The sequence below is a fragment of the Haplochromis burtoni genome, unplaced genomic scaffold, assembly GCF_018398535.1.
Source record: "Haplochromis burtoni strain Fernald_Lab_line unplaced genomic scaffold, NCSU_Asbu1 Contig_97, whole genome shotgun sequence".
Lineage (NCBI taxonomy): Eukaryota > Metazoa > Chordata > Actinopteri > Cichliformes > Cichlidae > Haplochromis > Haplochromis burtoni.
This window is the reverse complement of record NW_024582458.1, coordinates 154,036-170,049: the sequence shown is the minus strand read 5'-3', so window position 1 is coordinate 170,049 and position 16,014 is coordinate 154,036. Positions and strand designations below refer to the sequence as shown.

The following is a 16,014-nucleotide window of genomic DNA, read 5'->3' as shown; positions in this document are numbered from 1 at the left end:
CGCCAGGTTCTGGAAGGCCTCTTCCAGTCTCACATCTGGCTACCACCCTCAGAATAGGCAATATGGGCCAACCAACAATTGGGACGCTTTTGTGATGCTTCATCTCCACCTAATTGTCTCTTTGGCCATGTTATATACTTTCAGTGCTCAATATACCAAACAACATCGCTGTCAACATCTCCTGGACCATTCATTTCAACCACAGGACCGGGTCTGGCTCTCCACAAGACACCTGAATAGACATACCGAATCCAAGAAGCTCAATCCAATGTTTATTGGCCCATACGAGATCGCAGCCAGAGTCAGTTGGGTCATTTATTGGTTACAGTTTTTATGAAGGTCCACCCTGTTTTCCACTTGTCACAGCTTAAACAACACATTACGTCCCCGCTGGCACTACGGTCTCCAGCCCCCACCCATCCAGAATCATCAATTGGGGTTAAACTGTCCGTGGAATTCTGGACTCTTGTCGCCGGGGCCAGGTGGTTCAGTACTTGGTGGATTGGGCTGGCTATGACCAGGAGAAATCCTTGTCAGATGCCTGAACCCTCAACTGGCTCCTTTTGATGTGAAGGAGCAGCAGCTATACTCTGAGCCTCTGAGCTGAACTCCTCACCCTATCTAAGGGAAAAGCCAGCCTTCGGAGGAAGTCCATTTCCGCCTCTTGTATCCATGATCTCGTTCTTTTGGTCACTACACACAGCTTGTGACTATAGGTGTGGGTAAGGATGTAAATTGAGAGCTTCGCTTTTACACTCAGCTGTCTCTTCACCACAACGGACCGGTACAGCATCCACTTCACTGCAGCCACAGCGCCAATCCGTCTACCAACCTCCTGTCACTCGTGAACAAGACTCCAAGATACTTAAACTCCTCCACTTGTTCCTAACCCAGAGTGCCCACTACCCTTTTCCACCCTTTTCATCTTAAGTTGTATTTATTAAAAAGAACCATCCACCTGTTCTTATCTTCTTACATAGTAAAAAATATTAATTGCTTGCTTGAGTCATCTTGTCATATAATGTACAAGCCAATGACACAAAATACCTTGCTTCCCATGACAGAGTTTTGCAGAACGGGGATAACTGACTACAAGTCACACACCTTTCCCTGCATCACTTTGCTCATGTGTAACTGTGAATTTAAATATCCACCTCTTACAGGTATCCTCAGATGAGCAGCAGCTGTAGTCTGAAGTGAGTCAGCATCTCTCATGTTTAACTTTCCTTCCTTGTCGTTGTGAAGCCAGGCCCTGCTGTTGTTTTTTCCTATGTCATCCCTCAGGAGCTTTCTCTTTCCTGCGTGTAACCCACTTCTCCTGCCTACACACAGTTTCCAGCGAGGAAAGGGGGAGGAAGTCTGTGACAGACGTGGGAGGAAGCTTTCCAGAATAAGCCCACGATGCACTGCAAGGCTAATTTTGACTACATCACAGAGTACATCACCTTAAATGCACTCTGTCTCACAGACCACAGATGGTTATTGCTCCCAAACTCAGGTGTTTTGAGGTCACCCAAAGGCAACTGTTAAATGATCCAGCTGTGATTAAACACACTCTCTAAGCAGTTTATCCTTTAAAGCTTTACATCTCCTTTTAAAAACATGCCCCCTCACCTTGGAAAGGTACACTCTCCGCCTCTCTGTCCATTTTACTGGCAAGCTTTATCTGTCACACCTTTGATCACCTCACAAACAGAGACGATAAAGGACAAAGGGTGAAAATACTGAGGACCATCCTTCAAAATAAAATCTCCCACATTTTATTGTGCAGGGATATGTTGCCATAGCAACAGTTAGGCTTTTCTCAAGAGGTGCTGCTTTTGTTTTTTGGGGTTTGTTTTTTTAACGTCGTTTGCCTGTGATTGCTTATCGCTTGGTTTGCTGTTAATAATAGCTTATGAAAACGGATGAAAAACAAATAAAAGCGGTTGTGTTCCTATAGTCTGACCCCAGCGGGGGGCGGGGGGGATTTGCTAACAAGGCTGGGTAGTTTTCATCCAGCCCAGCTCACAGAGTGCATTAATTGCAATCTGTAACCAATTTGGTTTGCCATATCGTTTTTGTTTTTTTGTTTTTCAATTAACTGCTTGAACAGCTTGAGATCAACAGTAAGCCTACCAGCATCATCTGAAGTCATTTACAATCAGCATGCCTCCAACTTGAAACTTTTAATTAGGTTGCCTTCCTACTATCCCTCTGCTGTCAGTGTGCAGGGACTCTAATCTGAATGTAAAACTAGTGAAACCTTCATTCGTTAAATGAAACATACTGAAATGCATTTTAATGAAAAATTGTGTCTTAAGAGTCATTATTGTGTTATCAACCATCCATCCAAGTTTGAATGACAATGAACATAATTTGTGGCAAACAGGTTATCACGAAGGAGAAACATCTGAAGTCTCTCCGCTGGTCGTTCTGCTCATAGACCTCAGAAAAATGAATATGCAAATACTGAGATTGCAAAAGCTAACCTGAAGCCAAGGCATGGATCCAACTGCTAATAACATTTGATACAACAAATTAGAATACTTGAGATGACTAAACTGGATCCAACTGTGCCGCCATGCGAGTTAATCCCTTCTTAATCAAACTTGCAAGGAAGAAATCCAGCATTACTTTTCCTCAGGGATTCTACTCACTTTACTTACACATTTATTTTCACATTATTTATTTATTTCATTTTTGCTTAAAAAGATTATGTAAATCATTGATTTAATTATGTCCTGTTATTGAACACTGGGGCGAGCTCTTTATTCTCTTGAGGACAACCAAGGCTATGTGGGACCCAGCCCAAACATGTTCACATGTGTTTTGTAGACTTGGAGAGAGCATTATTACTGGCTATGGAAATCGTGTACATCATTGTTCTTTGTATGCTGCTGCTAAATGTCCATCTTTGCATATTCGCAGACTCTTCCATTGGTTGATCTTTATCTATAAATCTCTCCTTGGGCTGGTTCCATCTTATTTATGTGCACTCAAAAAAATGAATGAGGTGGATTGTTCAGTGTATATTAATTATTTATTTTCATTTTACTTAAAATATATGTTTTTGTTAAGTTAACATATGTTTTTCTAATCAAGTCTACGTAATTGTGTCTATTATTCAACGTACATAATACTAATGTGTTACTTGATCGCATAACATTTAAGTTAAGTCAATTAGGATCGATATACCTTGTATATCCACAAGGTGGCAGTAATGCAAAAACAGTTGTAATGAAACCGCGCAGAACAAGAAGGTTTCACGGCTTGTGCCTGCTCATGCGCAAGACTTCAAATTTAACTGAAAAAGGCTGTTTTGGCGCCAAGCTGCTGTTTCTTTGAGAGGTAAGACCACTTTTTTCTTTGACTATGTTGTGTAGTATCTATATGTCCAGCATGGTTATATTTTGCGTTTGTCTTACAAGACATGTTATATCGTTTGCGTGCGCTTGTTTTACATTAGTTTTACTGGGTCCTGGACATGCTTATTTTGTGGACTGTGTAAGAAACATTTTTATTGTTTTTTGTTTTATTAAGGGATTAGCTACAGGGGTTCATGGGGTTATTCTTTCAAGGGGTTATTTTTCCATTTGCTTTCTTGGGATTCCTTTTCTGTAAGCCGAGAGTCGGAAATATCGAATAGGATAGCAAGGATAGCATAAAGTGACATTTAAAATCCAAAAAGTCAAGGGCGAAAGCCACTGTGACACCATTGTTATGCTCTATCAGTAATCGTATTATGTAAAAATGGTCTGTAAATACAGCATGTTTCCTAGCGGAGTTATACATATCAACGTAGTTATAAATTACAGTTTGTGAAAGTACACACTTAATTTTTTTAATAAAATTATTCAAGACATATGAGTGGACAGACAATGGAGGTCGACAGACCTGGTGATAATTGCTTCTATAGAAAGTTAGCACATGGCAGTGTCAATCTCTTGCTTTTCTTCTGAGTAGTATTTTATTTAGTTGTAATTCAAACAATAATTTGCTTCTTGAAATTAAGTAATGAATTTCTTGTTTTACTTTATAAATCTCAGATCCTGCCTTTACCTGCTCCCTCCTATACTGATGTGGTGTATGTGGTACTGCTGAGCTTGTATGTGGTATGTGAACTGTTATACTTTTAAAAACAAAACTGTTTTATAAGTTAAGTTTTCTTTTGTGACCCATCCCATGCCCCTGTTATTTCTTCTCCACATCTGAACCATGGTAAAGGTTGCAGTTCAAGGGCCTGAGGCATGAAATTCTTTTCAGATCAGCTGTGATCAATATTTTTTGGAACTTGATAAATAACAATAAAAGCTGTAATGGCTCCATTAGCATTTTGTGTAAATGTTTGTGTTAAAATTATAGCTTTAATGAGGTCTTACTACATTAGTTTTAGTTTGTATATGTGTACATATAGTATGTATATTTACAGTACAGTATGTTGTGTTTGTTGACATATTTTCAGGTGGAAGCAGAATATGTGAGGATTACTACTGCTGCACATGTTCCAAGGCTTTTTACACAACTTGACCAATACACTGACCAGCTCATAAAAGTCTTCAAGAAAAAAGGAGGCGTTGCAGGGAAGAAAATTAGACAAACTTTGGCCCCAGCCACACAGGTGCGTTATTCTGTTGGTAGCAAAATATTATGGCTAATAAGATCATTTTCAAATTTAAACAGCTAGTGTATGGTAGCTGCACAGTGCACTTACATTTATATTAAGCAAGACAAAGTTTGGTACTCAAAACGTTGGAAAATTTAAATTACCTAAACATATGTAAAATCTGATCCCTTGATTTAGGTTAAACCAGAAGTGAATGTTTTTATGTTATGTTTTGAATGCAAAAAAGATGATGTATTAGTTTGTCTTTACCTCCATTATGGACATATATAATGTGGTGGAAACCCTGCCCAACAGGTTAACTATTCATGTCCATGTGATGATTAGTTGGTCTTGTGTACATGTCTATCTGTGCAGTGGATATGTCATTCATTTTGCGTATAATGTGAGTTTCTGTCATCCTAAAGTATATCTGTTTTCTCTTCCTGTATCTCTGCCACTCTCTACAGAAGGAAACATTGAAAAGGGGAGGGAGTGTGTCCTCAGGGCACTACCTTTTTACCTGAATGAAGACCCAAGCATCCTCTTCAAAGAATAATTGGTTGGTAATTTTAGTTTAGTTTTTTATCTGTATTAAACCAAATTTTGAATAACTAATGTTGTTGCATGTTGTAAGTGTTGTTGTTGTAATTTGCATGGAACCTGTTTAAATGTTTTGGGAAATCTTCTTGTATACCCAAACTATTTATATTTATCGTTGAATCTGTAGTCTGAAATAGTGGCGCACTGGGGTGCATGTTCCTAATATTGTGTTTACGTCATTAAAGGGTAGCTTTGGCCCTTTTTCTTTCTTTTTTTAAAACTGGATGCCATTTTTCTATGTTTTTGTGTCTAAGCTACAGCTGTTCAGAGGGAGCTGGAACAAATTACCCTTGCTATCTTTACCATCGAAAGAGCTGATGCCAGCACTCCTCCAGCCGATGTGGGTATAACCATCTAGTGTGTCCTGCATGACCTGGAAGACCTGGCCTCTGCATGTGCACTCTTAATGGGTGGGATATATGCACTGAATCTCAGTTAACCTCAAGACTGAAAGCTTTCTTTGAAGTACTTCAGAAGCTCTTCCTTCATCTGTATGTCAGCAGACTCTTGACCAAGGTACAGTTGCTCAAGAATACACTGAATGAATAAGCCAACCTTTAATTTGGATGATGAATGTTCTGTCAGATGGACAGAAGTTTTTCGGAGGCTGAATGGGAATAAAATGGTAATTTGTAAATGACAGATAACGGGAAAATTACATTTAAGAGAAATTTAGAACATTTTGAAAAGTTTGTAAACTACTACAATTTGAGAGATTTTACTGTTGTGGTGGGCTAGTAAGAGACAATCAAAAGTATTGAGATTTAAAGGATTTAATTGAGAGATGATACTGCACCAGAAATGTTGAAGGGTGGTGTGTATATTAGCGTTCAAGGCATATTGTTATGAGGTGGAAATATGTTCATATTCAGTTTGTGTTACATTGTGTGCATTGTAAAGGTAATTGCAATACATACTAAAAATAAGGGTAAGTTAGGAGGTTGATCTGATATCCTCGTGTTGGTGTTGTTCCCAGATCATCATACTAAATGTTGTTCCAGGATCAACATTGCAAGTGACCAATCAGAATGTTGTGACGTCATACTTTTGCGACTTCGGGAAAAACCGGCGTAAAACAAAAAACTGTACTTAAGCTGCGTGAAACCGCCTCTGTCCGCCGATCAACTGACCCTAACCCTAACCATAACCCTTTAATAAACAGTAAGCAGAATTGATATTGTCCTTGCAACATTGGAATTTCATAAATGCACGAATGGCTTGGCGCGCAAAAGAATAACGTCACAACAATGTGATTGGTCACTTGCAATGTTGAACCTGGAACAACATTTTCATGATGGTCTGGGAACAACACCAACACGAGGATATCAGATCATCCAAGTTGGGAATGCAGGATGAATGTATATTTTGTGGACTTTTAAAGACGAACAATTGTTTCCATGTTAAAATGTTTACATCTGAAGTTTTTTGCCCAAACACTGGTAAAATAAATGTTGACAGTGGCAAGTGTTAAATGGTTACTGCTGTGCTGTTGCAAAAAAACTGAACGCTGACAAGCTGTTTTATTGTTAGACCATAATGTTGGCATGTTTTGTTAAAGTTTTATTTGGGATGGTGATGTAATTTTCTTTGATTGCTAATATCAGTGGACTATTTATTATTATTGTTAGTTGTTGTTGTTGTACATAAATTTTTTTTAATTGTGGCTGTTGAGGTGGACACTTCACTTTGCATTGTTAAAGGAAAGCACTTCATTGGCATTGTGTTACTGGACTGACCCTAAGCAATCATTGCAAATAGCAACTTTGCTATCCATTTTAGACACTAAAAGAAAAAACACTCACAGACCTTACTAGCATCACATGTGCATAACTCAAGTGTCATCTTATCAATGTGTTATGTGATCTTCAATGCGTTTTTTTTTTCTTCTTCTATTTCTGGTAGATACAGACATTTAATTTAAAGTCTTGATGTTGCATCTGTCTACATACTGTTAATTACTAACCCTAATGAGCTGTTGTGTTTTATTTTGGACTGGGTTTACACAAATGCTCACTGAATGTGTTGCAATAAAAGAAATTTTAAAAAATAAGTTGGATGTACTTAATTCATTTGTGTGGAACCTGTTGACAAAATAGATTTATGTAAAACTAATTAATAAAGCACAAGGTGGCTGAAAATATAATATTTGAATTAATCTAACTTAAATTTAACATTTTACTGCCACAAATAAGAAATGTGTTGAAGTAACTAATCTAAACTATCTAACCTGAAAATATATCATCTATGTTCATACAACATAACTTGATTTAGTTAGTCTTAAATATGTCTTGTTAATCTTAAGTAGTTTTTTTTAAATTAGATGAACTAAAGATTTTTGCTTTAAACTAACATAATTCAATTTCGTGGAACCTGTTGACAAAATAATTTTAATTAAAGTCAACGTTTCATTTATTTTATGTGTTTATATGTGTAAAAACCACAACCAATACAACCTTCGTTCGAACAAAATCATACAATTGATTGTCCCAAAAATCAGAACAGAATTGGGGAAAAGGGCTTTTAAATACGCTGCCCCTGCTTCCTGGAATAATCTGCAGAAGGAACTGAAATTATCAGAATTGGTTACCTTGGGAGAGTTTAAGTCTGTCTTAAAGGAACGAGAGAACAGCTCTTTTACTCAGTGTGATTGTTTTTAATGTACTCTTAATTTGACCTGTTATTGTATATTTTACACATGTTGGTATGGGATATTGTATTTGTTTTAAATGTTATATACCTATGTGGTATGTGACTTTTGTTGCCATGATGCCAGGTCTCTCTTGGAAATGAGATTTTTTATCTCAATGAGATTTTTTACCTGGAAAAATAAAGGATTAATAATTCATGTCCTGTGGGTTAAAGTTATCCTGTGAGGGGTATTCACAGGATATGGGGTATCAGGCCAGTTCATGAAGGGTATTTTTTCACTGTAAAACTGTAGCAAGAGCTTGGTTTGTATTGCAGGCAGTAAGTTAGATTCATTCAGTATCCAGGGCTTCCCTTTTTGGCAGATGATGTTTTAACTTTTATGGACAGCTGGTGTCCGTTTTGGTGGTCTCAGGATATTTGCAGATGATGTGGTTCTGTTAGCTTCATCAAATGTTGACCTCCAGCCTGCACTGGGGTAGACTGCAGCTGAGTTTGAAATGACTGGAGTGAGAATCAACCTCTGATTCAAGAGTGGCAGCTTGGAGTTGCTGGAATACAAGTGGCAGAAATGAACTTCCTCTGAAAGGTAACACAGTATAGTATGTCTTGAAATTGCCTTGTAAATTCCCCGTGCAGAGTGTCTAGGATGGATGAGAACCTGTGGAGGTGGTCAGAAGGTTGAATGTGTGGCTTCCTTCACCTTCACCAAGCTGTACATTTCAAGCACAAAAAGGCTCATGCATTGCAGTTTAGTTGATTCATTAGACCAGTCACATCAACAGAAAAACTGAGGTCTGACAACATGGTTAACTTTTTGCACTGACTTACACACTTTTGGATGTATAATACAATGCAAGAATACCAGTTTCTGTTCAAGACCCATTTTATAACTATATCCTACATTTTCTTCAAAAGTTAATATTTTTCCCCATTTGGACAACCATCTGTTGTCACACCTGCAAGCTTGTCCCATGTGAGTTCCAAGTTGTCCAAACATGCATGGCATGGCTGTGATTTCCCCCATAATTCTGAAGTCACATACAAAACGCATACAAACATAAGTAGCTGAGCAGTGTCACAGCTCAGTGACAGCTCTCATCCAAAACTAAGAAAAAAAACGTTGACCACTTTGGTGCAGCTGAAGTTTTCCGCAATGTCCTCAATTCTTCTTGTTATAGTGAGGTGGGAGAGAGGAACGTTCTCACGTGAGTGACTGAATGCAGGCTGGACAGGAAGGGTCAAGGGGCCAGATGGGGCTGTAAAATGCCCAAGTCTGATGTAGAAGGTGATTTAGCAGGAGGCTATCCACTGTCAGGGGTGTGCAAGACTAATGTGATCCCTTACATCTCTGAATAGCAATCTAATTTGGAAGACAACAGAGAAGATTCACATATGTAATAAAGGAAGGGATGTGTAGGGCAGCGGTCCCCAACCCCCCGGCCACAGACCGGTACCGGTCCATGAGTCGTTTGGCACCGCGCCGCGAGAGTTGAGGCTCGGGTGTGAAATGTATTGCTTTCAGGGTTTTCATCATTAGCTCGGTCTTTTCCCGCGTTGCAGTTGTGTGTCTTATTTTGAAATAAATATTTACGTGTTACCATAGCAACCAGAGAGCATTAAGGGGCAGAGAGGAGGATGTTATGCTCAATGTTGTTGGCGCATTTCCGGAGGACACTGCTAATAAAGTTACACAATTACACAGTGAATTCGCCTTTATTATTATATTTACAAAATAGCACAGTTTTTGTCTTGGTCGTATCATTTTATTTTGTTGGATTTATCTGCAACACCCTAAAGGCTGGTCTGTGAAAATATTGTCTGACATTAAACCGGTACGTGGCGCAAAAAAGGCTGGGGACCGCTGGTGTAGAGGGTTGCTGCGACCCATGAAGATTCTAGGAGTAAGGTGAGATGAAAACACAGGATTTGCTGTTTTCATTATTTTCAAAACTAAATAAAAAAACTAACTAAAATCTAAATTCTACCTAAAACACTTTAGTAGAAGTTAATTAAAATGTTTTATCACTCTTAATTCTAGTTTTCAGCTTGGTTTCAGTTAATTGTAATAACCTTGGGTGTTAGCCAAGTAGATATGTATGTATCTATATGTATCTATAGTAACAGTTGACCACTGACCCTACCAAGCAGTTCCTTCCTGTCTCTCTCTCCATCGCTCTCTCTCTCTAAACTCTCACAGTTTTCAGCTATTTTAGGGCCAATACATCAGGACAGTCATTGGGAGTTTATAGAAGTGTACCTACTTACTTACTTATGTAACACTCTCATTTTAACATTTAAGCAAACTGTTCAGAGCTTACACTTCACAAACCATTTTCCTTTAAAGTTTTTAATATTCACTTCTCATGAATCTCCACAGTAAAGACAGTAGTTCATGCAGAACTGATAGAGGGAGTGAAAGAACAGTGTATATGAATGAATGTCAAAAAATAAGGTTTAAATATGTTACAAGCACAACTCTTAGTGATGGAGGAGGTAGTCAGTTGTAGAAGTAGCAATAAAGCAGTCAAGTTTCAAAGATGAAAGTGCCTACTGAGCAGCAAATGTTTCCTAGGGGAATTTTACTTTTATGTTTTTGGGTTACTGTAACTACTGCAATAATATGTGTACTGCATTTGACTGCTGCAGATGTTAAAGGTTCAGTTCAATTTTTTATTCCTCTCACATATTTGTTACGTAACATTTTTAAAAACTGTCTTATCTGTCAAATTACACCTATTAGTATGACTTAGGCAGATGTGAAACATCTGGGTCTAAATCTTACAATGACACGTTTCAGGCATCAGTAAAGTTTTTTTTAGGATTTTGCATTAGACGGACTGATTTCCTCTTCTTACTTATGGTGAGTAGTGTGTCAGCTTCTTTAGACTACATATTTGCAGCAGCATCCAGCAAGCAGGAAAAGTGACAGTGGAACAGCAGAAGTAACTACATAAATGTTGTATTTGTCAGGATGGAAAATAATGTTCAAAGTTCTTTTACACATTTGACACAGGCTTCACATTTATATGGTGGACTTACTCGTAGTAAAGCAGCCCTCCTTTGGATGAATCCTGTGCTCCATCTCAGCTGTAAGGATTCATCCACGCTGCCCTCACACACTGACGGGAAACAGGTAGGATAAAAATTTCATCTCAGTGTCTGACTGAAGTTTTTGCTCGTGTATCAGAACATATCAGTTCTTTTTGGCTGCCCTCTTCGTCTGAGTGGGACAACAAAATACCCTTAGTCTGTACGATGTTTGCCAGATTAAGCAACAAGCTCTGTGTGTGTTTGTCGATTATTCGCACTCTGCTTGTTTGCAGCCCACATATTTGTACTGTCTTGGTGGACGGTGTTGGTGATTTCTGCTCTAGCTGTCTAGGTTCATATACTGGTGACCACACACAAAGTCTTTCACACATACACATATTAGTGCTTGGTCTTTTTCTTAGGCTAAACTAACCACATGAGTTTCAAGCTTTGACAGTCTCACTTCTCATTCACCTGATTTGGTGTGACACTTGCTGCCAACCTGAAATTTGCTTGTAAAAGGCTTAACCTTTCAATCACCACCACAGGCACCAGCTGATACAATCCACATCAGATCATTTAAATACTCCAGCTTGGTCGCTTGATGAACAAAGCATTCTCTAAGAGAGAGGGTTGCTTCTGTAAGCTGTCATTTGACATCAAAACAAATGACAAGTTGATCAAAAGAGTGATTAGCCTGTTTCATATGGTCAAGGACAGCTACATTAATGTTAGCCACTAATTGAAGCTTTGTTAGCTTACCTCTGACTCTCCACATGTTGCTGCCATTGTCCGTATCTCCAGCACCTGTGGTACCGTTAAAAAAACAAACAAGCGCTGCCACACTTTCAGAACTTCGTCATCAGCTTGGTACCAAAGAAGCAGTTCCCTTATCTCTTATCCGTGTTATCAAAACATCCCGTGTTTGACCATATGTCTTTCACCCAAGAATCAAACCACCCATTTTAACTGAACCTAATGGTTGTAAACACACCCATGGATACGCTGGCATCCAGAATCCAATAAGCTCAGAATAACAACTGCCTAAACACGTCTGTCACAGAGACACTCCTTCACCGTGACAAGGTGCCGCTAGGACAGACTGACAGGACACATTATCACTATAGACAGCGGCATGTTGTTTCATGCTGTGCTGGGAAATCACAGCAGTTAGCATGCACACATACTATCTAGGTTGTTACCACAGTAACCAATGAAAATAGTTACACGATGCCTGAACAATTGAATCTGACGTGATCGCACGCTGTAATGTGGCACGGCATGCGCAATCACATACAGTACATTCACAGCTAAATGTATGTGGGTGTGACATGCAAATTAGATTAGAAACTGGTGTTGGGGAGTTTGTGTTTACCAGGGAGAAAGGGTCTAATAAAAGAAATGCATTGAAGGAAATACAGGATGCAGCAATCTGGTGTTTAAAAGTCAGGGATCTTGTGGATCCTGACGTTACATAAATGCCATGCTGAATTACTGGAGTACCATGTTAAATGTATGTGAAAATGTATGTGAAAAAGCCAACTGGATGCCAAAACAAATGCCAACATCAAGCAGCTCCTGTGCCTGATCTGCATAAATATGTTTGCTTCAGCTTGTTTTTACAGGATAATCTGCTTGGGAGAAATCCCGCAAATAGACTAAAACATCTATATTCATCACCATCATGGTCCTGCAGATTACAAACGGGTTGTACATTTAGAATGAAAGAGACTGTCATCTTGGCTACTGCACCAACAACATTACAAGTGAAATGCAGCAGCAATCTTTGAATGTTCTGAAAAAACACATAATGTGATTTCTGCTTTAATCCTCCTTTCAAGTCTGTCTTAGAGGTTGGGCTAAAATCTTGGAAAAGGCTTCAGTAACCTCCTACACCAGGTTGTTTTTCAGTGGAGTAACCTATCTTTCATTATTTAGAGGTGAGATCAAACACATGGTGTGTTTATTCTGCTCTACAACTGACCCCGTGTGTACCCTCCCTCTCTCTCTGTGGGTGTACATAGGCATTTAAGCAAGGCATTGTTTATTGGCCAACAGCTCTCCCAGCACAGTCTGAATCAATCAGGGTTTGGCTCAAACAAGCCTTATCTGGTAAAATCCTCTATTGATATGCCTGTTTGAGTTCAGAGAAGAAAAGACAAAGAAAAAAGACACCTTCTCAGGAGAGTACCAGCTATTAGCAGAAGAGCTAACTTAACATGGAGGAAGCTAACAGCAAATAGTCAGTAGTTTATAAGTATTTCACCCACTGCACAAACAGCTTTTCCTTCTATCCTCTCAATACTTTTTGAAGGATGCACAAACTGGACTCAAGTGAGATGATGCAGCTGAAAAGGGTGGATTCAGTCGCTGCCCTCTGGAATGCCCTCATGCTAATGTTAAGTCTAATACTTTCATTACACTTATAGTGCCTTAATTTGCTGTCAGTCAACTCAATTAATATTATTTCATTTCATCTCTCTTGTTAGCTCTGGTGAATACGAGGACTGCACTCACAGTGAGACTGAGAACAGGGAAATAGTGTGGTTATGCTCTGAAACCCATTCTTCTATATAACTCGGGCCACACAATAACAGTTTAGTGCTAGGGGTGGGTTTTAATAATCGATTCATCGATTAAAATCGATTCTGGCTTGGATAACGTGATATCGATTCATTAAAATCCTGAATCGATTTTTTATATAAATGTATTTTGCCCAAAATTCCAGAATCTCAGGTGAAACCTCACAAATTTTTGACAACCACCAAACATTTAAAACAGTAAATGAGAGCAGGAACACGGATTCTGCACAAAGACGTAAACACAAAGCGCGGACCCGCGGATCAGAATCAGTGAGATGTCGCCTTTCTCACCCGACGGGACGGACCAGGGCGGGCACGGAACTCGTCGGCTCGCTGATTCTGATGTTTCGAGCTCACTCTCTCTCTCTTTCTCTGTACTTCAAGAACAGTTTCCCGTCTAAAAATCTGTTTTCTGCATTATTTTCTTGCTTGTTACGCACAAGTCTACCGTTCTTACAGCGCTGTCGGCCGCTTTTTTTTTTTTCCTTTTACTTACTTCCGAAAAGAAAACCTCATTTCTCCCGTTCAACAGGCTTCTGAACAAATTTAAACTTTTTAAAATTATGCAAAATGCAAAACGCTTAGCTGTGTCTCTAATAAAACCGCTGTAACTTCAGAGGTAATGTTCATAAGTTGATTAACGGTTTTCTTTCATTTTTGATCTACTGCAGAATATTTTTATAAAATCCCAGAACAGGAAAACCACCTTCATGTTTTTCTGTTTTATCTTCAGCTACTTTGACACAAAGGCATCTGCTGTGATGCTCACACCTTTGATAAAGTCTGGAAAGTGTCAGCTTCCTTTTTATAGATACAAAAATATGTAAATGTACTGATCTGAATTATAATATTTCTGACTGTCTGAGGCAAAATTTCCCAGATTAAAATCGAATTGAACCGAATCGAATCGAATCGAATCGAATCATGGATCGAATCGATTCAGGACCTTGTGAATAGAATCGATTCTAGAAATCAGTGACGATACCCAGCCCTCTTTAGTGCAGCGTTGAGTGCAAGCACGCTTTTGGGGAGCACTCCTACATACTGTGAACTTAATGACACCAGTTCACATGCTTATAGGGACAGCAGTACTGGTGAAACATTTTCCAGTAAATTGGGCGGGTTTTGTTTAAACAGAGATATAGCTTGTTGTATCGTAGGCTAGTATGTGTAGTTTAGGTTTGTGAACTCAAATGACACTTAAATACTTTGGTTGATATTTGAAATAATATAAATGTTACAATGTTATAATGAACACACTTTTTTCAGCTATAATAAAAAGACATGTCAAGAAGGCCCCAGACATTCAGCATCATTCAGTGGTTCCAAATTCCACCACCAGGAAAAGGTAGCTTGAATTCATAACAGCCAGAAGCACTATCGAGTATATTGCCTTGTAATTAAAATACTGGGAAACCTGGGTTATGTGGTGCTTGGATCACTGCATGTTTCATATCTATTGCCCCATCACAGTTGGGGAGATTCCACTTCTCTCAAAGCCCAGAGCAATCTCCTTTCAATCAGGAGCTTTTGGCACAGGAAGACATTCGTCCACCAGTGTCACAATGTTCAAGGTTCAAGGTTCAAGGTTCTTTATGTTTGAAACGGACTCAGGCGCAGACCAGAAATCTTTGGCAAAAGAGAGTGCGTTTATTTACAGTGAGACACCAGGTGCAAATATATATACAGTGTGGCAGGGAAAGGGATCCGGGGCTCCAGGGTCCAGGGGAAACAGGGATTAATCTTATACAAACTCCTCTCCTCGGCAGATTCCAAAAACACACACGCTCTCTCGGGTCCAGGGCAGATCTATACACACACACACACACACACACACACACACACACACAACAACACACACAACACACAAACACACAAAACACACACACACACACAACAAAAACGTCCAGGTTAGAAACTATCTCAAACTCACAGATTCAGATTTACCAGATTCAGAGAGACTGACGCTGAGGGCTCAACGATCCAGCGAAGAATGACACAAGTCCGCCATCATAAATAGTGCTCCAATCAGCTGGGATTGGCTGCAGGTGTGCCGGTGAGCACAGGTGCGTGGGCCAGGGGCGGGAGCCCGTAATGAGCACCGCCCCGGCAGAGGAGAGAGAGAGAGAGAGCAAAACAAACAAACAAAACATGTTGCCTATCACAGAGTCAGCCAGCGAGGCACGGAGACCATGACAGCCAGGCTTTCGTATATCGCCTTGGTGACATGTGGCACAATGTATATCACAGTGGAGATGCCCACCCCGTAACTGGAGCCAATCATGTTGAAGGAGTCACCAGACTAACAACATCATTCAAGTTCAAGTTTAAAAGCTTAGAAAATTGTTACTTTGTTATACCTGGAGTCACCAGTATTATTACCTTAATAGTATCAATAAAACTGACTCCTACTAACCACAGTCATTTAGTAGTGTTTTTATATGGGCTATTTTATTTAGGTCTATTAAAAAAAATAAAATCACAAACAAGTGTAACTGCTATTAAAACAGAGCTAGAAAGTCTTGGTAAACAATTTCAATTCATGAATAGCTTCTCAGTCACCTAATG

The 16,014-nt window shown here is 39.2% G+C and overlaps 1 protein-coding gene and 1 long non-coding RNA gene across 8 annotated transcripts in view; one reads left to right on the top strand and one right to left on the bottom strand.

The window, feature by feature from the left end:
- klhdc8a (kelch domain containing 8A) overlaps positions 1-16,014 on the bottom strand; it is a 64,950-nt gene that overhangs the window by 28,942 nt on the left and 19,994 nt on the right. Inside the window, exon 1 of one of the 7 annotated variants that reach the window (XM_014337165.2) lies at positions 10,874-10,906. The exons of the other annotated variants lie outside the window; for them this stretch is intronic. The gene's annotated coding sequence lies outside the window, so the exon portion shown is untranslated. Of the gene's footprint in view, positions 1-10,873; positions 10,907-16,014 lie in introns of those variants that run through there. 7 annotated transcript variants of the gene reach the window in all.
- Positions 2,986-5,055, top strand: LOC121814879. Its single transcript, XR_006054638.1, has 3 exons — positions 2,986-3,330; positions 4,029-4,094; positions 4,445-5,055. It is a non-coding gene; the product is annotated as an uncharacterized LOC121814879 (long non-coding RNA).